Source organism: Phalangium opilio, unplaced genomic scaffold (genome assembly GCF_054372755.1).
Source record: "Phalangium opilio isolate 3A_F unplaced genomic scaffold, DU_Popi_V2 ptg000344l_1, whole genome shotgun sequence".
NCBI classification, from domain to species: domain Eukaryota; kingdom Metazoa; phylum Arthropoda; class Arachnida; order Opiliones; family Phalangiidae; genus Phalangium; species Phalangium opilio.
The window spans coordinates 1317370-1325812 of NW_028324227.1; positions in this window are offsets into that span (position 1 = coordinate 1317370).

Consider the following 8443-nt stretch of genomic DNA (forward strand, 5'->3'; position numbering starts at 1 on the left):
AAAGTGGTCCAGAATCAAATCATGAAGGAGAAAGGGATGGAGCCGAAACCTCCATACCTATAACGCAGCAGTTTGCATCCCCATCTACGGCAACAAAGTCCTCCCAGCATGCTTAGCGTTTCGGTAGGGCCATCATCATTCCCGCTCTATCCAATCATAAATTCCTACGTACTATAATTATGTGTATGATCCGGTTTCCACTCCAGTATATTTTCGCGCATGAGAGAAAGAGCTTGGACAGTAGAGCATTTTTACCGCTTGATTTTCTCTTCGTGACGTGGTCAGTTCAAAATTCTAATATTATCAGACGTACAACATTTTACCTCTAAAAATAAGGAGCAGCGCCTTTTATGGTGCTGACGGACAAAATGATGCTCATTTAAAGGAGAATAAAGCGAGCGTTACTCTTGAGCATTTTCGTTTCATCAATTGCAAATAAAAATGACAGAATGTGAGGAAAAATGGTGTACGGATTAAGGCCTAACTCAGTGTCCGGTAATGTTTACAACGCCGGTTTTTGCTTTCTCTAAATCTCTACCGGTTCTTTGAATCAGAGCTCTATTTTATAACGATTATCTTTAGCCCTAGTTGAAAATATTTCTGCTTTTGAGCCAGTAACGACGTTAGAATAGCCATAAAGTTCGAAGTGCAGATCAGGTAAAAGTAATTCATGCTAGGCCTATTATTGATAAGTCAGTTTTCCCTTAGTTAACCGTTCGATTGCCTAAGTTCTTTTTTCTGTTTCACTCTCCGTTATTTCTGTTTGTCTTTGGTTTCAGAGGTCCTTTTTTTGCAGCTACTATTTGGGGCCTTTGGGGAATGCAGACTTAACTCTTCTCAAAACCAGGAGTCTATTTGTATTCATCAACTTTCTATACGACGATAGATGGAAATCCAAGACTCTACTTCCCCCATATTTCTCAAAAATCTCGAGACAATAAAATGTCGAAAATGAATTATCGACTCACTTTTTCTACGTCGTCTAACTTAATTTATAATTCCCGGGGCAGAGATTTTTATAATATATAAAGCAAATGTCCCGCCTCTCTAATTATTTCCTACGAGAAATTTAATTTTGCCTGATTAGGAATTATTAGAAGTATATTTGTATATTTCTCGAGAAGAAAAATTTATTAAAATTGAAAATTTCAGTCTCTCTAAAGTAAAGTGAATTAGCAAAATTTAATTTTCAAAATTTATTTTAGAAACGGTTAACTGTATCTCGTGCTATAAAATCGATTCTTTCATATAAATTGAACTACGAATAATTAAACCGTAATTCGAGTGTAAATATAGACAAGTTGGGAAAGCTAAAATATTACCTAGCTCCGAGTCGACACAATTATCTCAATAAACCTAAACTTGCCTTTCTAACTTCTAACACTATTCACCTTTCATTTAATCATGAATTTACGACTATCTTGACAAATATCGCTCAAAAGTTTATAAGATATGTTCCATAAGTATGACACTAATTAGCCTTTGACAGCGCCTTACCAGGCGACAGGCGTCGTTTAACGAGAATCTAGGACCTACGTCACTTCGTGACAAGCCCTCAGTAACCAGTGACAAACTTATGGAACATATCTTTTGAACTTATGGTAAAACCATTTTAAAAGTGCTCACACAACAACACATCGAACCATGGCTTCTAGTATACCAAAGTAAATTCAATGCTTTTATCTCCTCAAATATTGCCGCTACCAATCCTTCCTACCCAGGAAGTTTCAAAGATCTATGGCAAATGCGAGCTTGATAAACACGAGGTAACAGTATTAACCTAATCTTTATATTGCGAAATTGGAATAAGTTAAGAGGAAACTTTATAAATCAACCTACAGCAAAGAACCTGATTCAGATGGAAATCAATATGAAGATGGATTGAGTCGGAAATAATTAGATCGCGCGGGCTCTACCAACTTAACACTTTGTATAGTTTAAAGAAATCTTGCCATTTTCGATGGGAATCTTTTAGAGTTGATTGCAACTACATTTCTGGTAGTAGCAACGTGCTAAGTAACAATGACAACCGTCTCTCGCTCCCTTTGCCATCGGTTTCTTGGCGAACTAAGTATTTCGAAAAAGTCGCCAGAGGGTCGATGCCGATGAAAGGGTTGGAAAGGTAAACCTAAGTTCATAGTCAATTATTTATCGTTCGTGCTCGATGCTCGTCGAGTATAAAATAGAATATTCCCCAGAGCCGGGGAACAAGAAAGACACGGAGAGGTTACTTCATCCGTTTCCGTTTGAGTCGAATTGCCAGCGTACTTGTGGATTTGGTTGAAAGATTATCGTGCCTTTTGTGATTAACTATATAAACGTAAAGGGAACTTTTCCCGAGGATCCAAAAGAGAAAAACGTAAGCCGGAAGCCGATTTATGTACACGTGATTGCATCGAAATGTCAGTTTCATTTTTCTACAAGCGATTTTTTCTAATTAACACACGTGTCTTTGAAGGTCACCGTCTGATTGGTAGTGTTATTAAGTTTCGAGCATTCGAACTAGATCCGCGCAATAAGTTTGTAACCGATTACCCAAAAAAGTAGGCAATGTGATAGGCAAAAATATTAAGGATCTTATAGATTACTTAAATTAATTATTTATTACGCGGTGAATACCAAGTTAATTAAAGTACAAACTTAAAAAGGTTATAGGGCAAAGTACTAATCGCCCCCTAGGCGTTAAAAAATAAGAACAGGCCTACAGCGAGGTCTACATTAAGCCTACAGTCAGGCCTATAACCTAGCAGAGTAAATGGCTGAATGAGTTGGCGTTCCGGTGAAAGTTTATTAAGTAAATAAATCCCATGATCTCATTGTATACCATTTCTTTTTTCTTGTCCTTTATCGTTTTGAAAATGTTACAGCATCCCTTTAAACTTTAATAAGCTTAAATCTCAAAGTCTATAGTGTTTTTCGGGTCAATGGATGCTTTTTTACATATAAAGTCAAAGGAAAATAAAGCTTTTTCTTTTCTTTTCTTATCCAAAGCAGCGGACCTTTATCAAATCAAACAAGAAAAACCGTTGAATTTAAGAGGCATTGTCAGTTTTTTTCCCTTCCTTTTGGACAATTAAGCCAAGACAAACCTGCTGAATAAAAGCTGAATAAGCAAAGACTAAAAAAGTCATCCATATGAATAAAGAGAAGCTGCGCGTGCCTTCCGCTTCATCCCTATACTTATTCAGCTATAGGGACCATTCCAAGAGAAGATATGTTCAATATTACGCCCACCTATCGATGGTTAAACATATTTTAAATATTTTAGACTTGAACCTGACATTACTCTACCTTTGAGTAGAAATGCTCCATCCCTTTTTTCAATCGCTTTTGCTCCTACCAGAAGTATATAATACTTCACTTCGAGAGAAGTGTACCACAAAGGGGCTTCTTACCAACATTATTTTACATTTTTAGCAAGTTTACAAAGCCGAATCACATACGGGATAAATAGTTCCCTCATCATTACTCTATTAGGGCTTAATTATTTGCCAAGGCGCGCTTGTGGATTTTTGTCCCACGTCAAGACAATCAAGATTTGTGGGTTGATTGCTGAGTATTTAGTACCAAACAGTTATATAATTCGCCCCCACGGTGCGATGCCCATCTGAAGTTTAGAGAGCGGGAGAGCAAACAAAAAGGGTAAGCCTGGGAAGAATCATGTTACGTAACTAAATTATTGAGAGGATACGTAGTGCCGTCCTTCTTCTATTATCCCCTTCTGCTTCTACTAAGACGTTTACATTCCCTTAAGGTATAAGCCTTGGGGTTTTCCAATAGAGAGAAACTTTGGAAAAATACGAAGAGAATAATCGAAAAGAGTAAATGTTGATAAACTCGAAGTAAAAACTTATAAACGCATCCTTAATTTAAATGCGTTTAACCAACATAGATTTATATTATAGATAGTAACTGAAAAGACAACTCAAAGTCGAAATCAGATCTTGAAATCAAAGTGAGGTGTACAATATTTTCAAATTGACTAATTATCGTCAATTGGGATGAATTACGAGTAAACAAACGGGTACTAATGATTGATGGGATAACAGCACTTTGGATTAATTTACCTTTGAAGAAACGGATGAAGAAAGAGTACAGGGAGCAGCTAGAATGAAGAAGAAAGAAAAAAATTGTCTTAGTTCATGAAACATTCATAGAGTGGTCGCTGAACTCCCTCGATTCTGTGCGCGCGCGGCTGTGCCTTTTTACGCTATAGCCAGCGGAAAGTTTCTTTGGTTAAGCACCAGCCGAGTATCGAAGGCAGAATATAACCTCTTATACTCTAACCTTTTCTTCGAGAAAGGCCAATGGTCCGCGCTGGGTCGCCTCTACTTACAAGATTTCGATATTAAAGGGACGGTAGCACGCGCGCCTTGATATATCGTTCTATTCATTTAAAATTTAAAGAGAATATTCCTTTGGGCGTAACGTATACTTTTGGAAGTCGCAAATATCTTCGCCTCTTTCAAAGAGGTAAAGGCTTAGAAGTCACTACTATATCTTCCTGGGAACAAACACCGCGTCTTACAAACATCAACAAAAGCGACCGAGCAAACAAAATCGCGCGAAAGCCAACAAGAGCTTCTTTGAATAGCGCGGAACCGGCTAAGGAGAGATACAAACAAGCTTCGAGTTAAAGAGCCGAACATCCTTTATAAAATACACGATTTTACAGATTGGAAATTAAATTTGTTTACTTAATTTTGGCTATATATTGGACAAAAACGACAATTTATTAACAAAAGAAAGGTGTTTAGTTTCATGATCTTAGCTCCAGTTTTTAAATCATAGTTTTAGAACTAGGAGGATTCGTACCATTTACGCATGGATTCCAGGCTATTTGGAAGACAACTTTGCCCTCCAATTATCCTGGCCTCCGACTTTATCTAAATCATCCTATGCCTCAAAACTTCGCGTAAATTTATTTTTTATAAGCGTATCAAAATAAACAGTTAATGCGTGAAAAAGTATGCGTAAAGAACTTTCATCCGTTCTTTCACAACATAAAATTTACCTCAAAAAACCTTTTCACATTTTACTTGTCTTCAAATTTTACTTCTCGTTCAAGCTACAGGACAATTAGCTGTAAAATAGAAGTCATGAAATTGAAGAAAAGTTGAAACTCATCGAAAACAGGCAAAGCTTAAGCCTGATCTGAACCTATATTGGAAGTAGCTTTTACACTGTATATCCTTTTTCGTTGTAGTGTATGAATATATGTAAGGGCTTTTACGGATAATAAGGGTCGCGGGATACGAAACATCTTCCTCGCAATGGTTTCTCATTTTAACCAAAATCTCCCACTGAGAGGAGATCACAGACGATGAAGAAAGGCAACGTCAAATAATGCACCCGCTATACTAAGCCTGCATGGTGCATGAACGAGAGAAAGGAGTAACGTATCATTGAACTACTTGGTCGTGAACCGACGATGATAAATACGCCGATCAATGGTTGGGACACCCTAGGGTATCTACGACCCAGCTCTGGGCGTACCGTTTAGCATAAGGAAGCCATCGTCTAACGGCGATTAAGTTTCGGAAAAGCCTTCCACTTCCACTCCTTTTAAACGACCCAAAGGAGGGCCGAAGAATTCTTTTCAAAAACGAACAAGATGTTTAAGTTAAGCGGTACAACATCAGACTTCACCCTATAAGCCTAATTTAAAATCGAACTTTGTGTATCTTTGTTGACATTGAGGAATTCTAAGGGAATTTGTTAATATTCGTTAATGACAAAAGCTTAGATTATTATTATTATTAATCAGCACACCATCAGAGCGCATCTATGGAAGTTGTTATGATCTCTCAAATATTGAGCCTGGTAAACACTGGAGTCAAATACGTATAGGAATTGCTAGAACCCTAAGCCTATATTTTACCAATTAGCTTAATTACACCATCCCTAATGAGACATTCAAAGAATGTTATTATATCTCTCATAAGCAAGAGTTATGATAATCCAAATTGGTGATGTCAATATCTATTGTAATGGAAACCGGGCTACCTTTTGTCAATTTGTTTATATATCCAGCCATGAATCATATATCCTCTAGTGTTTACCATCTTTTGTAAGGTAAGACGCGGAGTTTTCACTATATACTCTAAGGATTACCCTGTATCTCTCATAAACCAATAAGGAAAGGGATGGCCATTACAGTCTGTTTTGCCAACTAGCTTCATTATTCGAGCTCTGATGGTTCCATTTTATGCACACAATAAGGTGACCACTGGCATCTGTAGCCGCTGCAAATATTGATTAAACCCCTAAAGTCGCGTCACCTATGGAATTTTTCAAAAAACTCATTTACTTCTATCTCAAATTAGACCTAAAATTCATTACAAACCGCATTTATTATTAATTTTGATAAGCAGCATCTGGGCAAATTTAAACATAACCTTATTCAAAAACATAGATGGGTTGTTTTACCGAGTCGTCCCCGGAAGCAAATCAATATCATTGATCGGAGAAGCGTGGCATTGATTTCTCTCTCACTTGGTATTTCGCACTCTCTGGTTGGAACGCCCTAATTAGGATTTTAAAATATTGGAGGTTATAAACTTTAAAAATTAATGAAGGCACAGCTCCAAATTTATTTTCCTTGCAAAATTTGAAAATTTTGTATTATTAACTATATTCAGTATTCTGTTCCTCATCTTCTGTGACAGTGGATCGTTTATTGGCTTGCGTTTAATTATACATATATTATATGTAATTGCCATAAAGCGTAAAATCAATCATGTTTAAGCATGACGTGGAAATAACGTGTCATAAAAAAAGGCAAAGATAATTAAGATTTATTTTTGAATTAGGTTAGGTAAGTTTTGAGTTTACTGGTCGTAGTTGCAGCTTCAGCTAATGAAAAGTAACAGTGTTTGCTGATCCTTGTTCAGGACTCCATATAAGCGACAGTAGGGGAACAAGCGCGTGAGAAAATTATCGAATAATATACAAACCTTGGACAGATTGACATTTTTGAAAAACAAAACTTACCCGTAGCATAATGAAATTGTATTTTCCTGTTAGAGATTATTCTTCAAACAAAACTAACGATTTCAATCCGAGTGGTAGGTAAACATTGAAAGTAAATGTAAACAAACATACTGACAGAAGTCAACTTAATACACGTTTCACTAATGTCCAATAAATACCCTTTTCCCTGCATAGGGAGGGGTTAAGAACTTTGAAGGGTCTCATAAATTCAGAGCACCAAGATCATTTAAAATCTCGCTGAATTGTTTAAGTGTAGGCGGAAGTAAATTATTATCTGTATTTTTCTGTTATATCAACTACACTAGAATTTTTGAAAGCTTAGTTTGAATGTAAAAAAGCACTGCATGCTCTGAAGAGGATGTAAGTGAAGTGTTTTCCTCCACTCACTGTGCACCAGTTCAGTCTCAAAACGCTTTTACTCTTAAGAACTAGTCCGTGGTAAAAAATTAAGAGATTAGAACTAAACTGAAACTTCCGATTCAAGGAATTTTTCGATAGACGCCTTTTATCAAAGTAAGTATCGTATTCATCAAAAACATCAACACCGAGATAGAGAAGGTATTAAATTCCTTGACTTTGTATACGTAATAAAGTCGTATATAATTCCGCAACGCCACCAAAGTGTGTTAGGCTCGAGGAATTGGAGTTATTTTGGGATCGGTTTACAGATACGCTCTAGGCCCATCACCGAAGTAATTTCCGGAATACATACGACCAGCAGATATAATTAATATATCAGATTCCTGACGTTCCATCGTCGCAAAGTCGATTAAGTGACGCACGTGCCGAGCCTCTTTTAAACATTATCCGACAGTGATATCTACTCGCCTTAAATAATCTACTCGGGACAAAATTGACGTATAAGAACGTTAAACTAGAAAAATAAAAATCCTTTGATGATAAAACAGTCATCCAGACTTCTTTGGAAAATATATGAAATGGAAATGATACCTCGAGGAGCACCATGGAAACGTCGAAACGTCGATTTAGATGGTTTTGGAACAACCTAGAAAATTCGAAAGAGTCGAATTGTTCAATTGAATATTTAAAAATAGACTTTTCTTAAACTAAATTGCTAGTAGCGAATGAATGTGAAATAACATATATATCCGAAGTACTTCTTAAATTAATAACTAGTTAAAAACCAATCAATTATCTTTCACTGAAGAAACATTTCTAAGATTTTCAAAGGTATATATCAAAACTGAGTCCAAAATTCAAACATATTTAGGAAAAATCCATAATCATTTGTTTTTTATTATTAGTATTATTATATTATTTTATTCCATTTCACTATAATTTGGAACAATATACAATATAATATGATATATTAAAAATGTACTGGGTCCTCAAACTCTGTCCAAAATTGCACTCCAAATTCATTTTAAAAGAAAAAAAAAATAGCGGAGACTGCGGTTATTGGATACGTTTTCGCTTCACGCTATGCTGG